Below are 1,953 nucleotides of genomic sequence, written 5' to 3' on the forward strand. Positions count from 1 at the left end.
CCCCCAGATGGAACCCCGGTAACCAGAAGTCTCTACAAGCACAGCTCGAGTATGCGGGAACTAGGACTTTTCCTCAAAACCGCGCGGCCGCTTACGCGGCCACGCAACATCTCTCTATAAACAAAGTGATCCATGGGAAGTAAACCACCCAACGTTTCTCTCTGAAAATCATAGTTAAGTTTGGAGCACGACCACAGCCCTAGAAACACAAGGACTTAATGCATAACCCAGCAACTTGGAGCAGAAAAGTGAACGGGCTATGCGTTAATCCAGGCCATCATGTCTGCCATGAGGGGAAAGGGTGTTGGTCCCTTCCGCCCTCCTCCCTCTGGAAAGAAAGATGGCAGCCACATGGGAGCCTTGTGGACAGCAGGTATGAGCCGGGGGTGTGGGGGCGACTAAAACCTCATGAGAAGGGGGGCGTTTCGGTCCGTCCTTCACGCCCTACCGAGGTCACCAGTTGCCCCCCGCGAGCGGCTCTCCAGCACGGCCATGGCCCCAGAAGCACAAGGACTTAATGCAGAACCCAGCAGCTTGGAGCAGAAAAGTGAACGGACTATGAGTTAATCCAGGCCATCAGGTCTGTCCGGAGGGGAAAGGGTGTTGCCCCAGTCGCCTTCTCCTCTCTGGAAAGAAAGATGGCGGCCGCATGGGAGCCTTGTGGACAGCAGGTATGAGCCGGGGGAGTGGGGGCGACTAAAACCTCATGGGAAAGGGGGCGTTTAGGTCCGCCCTTCACGCCCTACTGAGGCCACCAGTTGCCCCTCACTAGCGGCTCTCCAGCACGGCCACGACTCCAGAGCACAGAAACCAATTTCTTAACTATCTGACTTTCAGTAGAAATACTTCCAGGGTCAATAAGTAAAATAGCAGAAATCCAAAACCAACATTTAATTCTTGAACCCAGCTGTAGAAAGCAAATCACTTCACAATGCTTTTTCAGCATGTCTGATTTGGGGGGGGTGGGGTAAACTTTAAATAATAGTGTTGAATCTTTTATTGAAACAATGAATCTAATCAAAGCAGATAGAGTGTTAACTAGAATTCATCTGCCCCACAGGGACTGGGAGGGGTGGGGGTGGGGTTTTATTGGGGTTCTTCATGGTAAAAAATAAGTATTGGTAAAGGGAAATGTGTTTGATATTTGCATGACTGAGACCTAAACCTGAAAAGCTTTGTAACCTTTCCCACGGTGATTCAATAATAAATAAATAAATTTAAAAAAAATTATTTTAATAAAACTATAAATAAATTGCATTTAAATTATGTATAGAATATAATAAATATAAAAAACATGTATTTCTATACATCTGATATTTCAAAACAAGTTTTTAGAGATAATTTATGTATTAAATATGGATGCAAATATTTTAATACTCTTTTCAAAATACTACATTTTTAGGAAAAAGAAATTAAAGTAAACCTTTTAACTTTGATAAATTTTTCAACTTTGGTAATGTTATAAATTTTGGAATACCAACTCTGAAGAAATTTTAAATATATTTTAAATAAATTTGGAAGCAATAAATTTGGAAGCATTTTTTATAAAACTACAAAATTGTGCTATGAATGCCACATAGAAACACATCAAGAAGAAAGGTTGCCTATAACTAGAGGTTTCAGCATGATATTAAGCTATATTTGAAAAATAACATATGCATAAACTCTAGAGCATAGTAATATTTTAAAAACTATCTCTAGGAAGTAATGAAATATATGTCATATTACCTCTTACCAGCATCCTATTTTCTTAAAGTCATGATGAAATTAGGACCCTCCAAATTAAGGTAACAATGACATAATTAGTTTCCTCAACTATTAACCAGAAGTTAATTATTTTATATTCTTTAAATTAATAATCTCAAAACGTTTGTACAGAATGTTTAGGTAAATATTAAATTTCTAGCAATTGAACAAACTTATGTAAAATACAGGACATATTTTATCTTTCCC

This window comes from Sorex fumeus, unplaced genomic scaffold, assembly GCF_029834395.1.
Source record: "Sorex fumeus unplaced genomic scaffold, SorFum_2.1 ptg000008l, whole genome shotgun sequence".
Classification (NCBI taxonomy): domain Eukaryota; kingdom Metazoa; phylum Chordata; class Mammalia; order Eulipotyphla; family Soricidae; genus Sorex; species Sorex fumeus.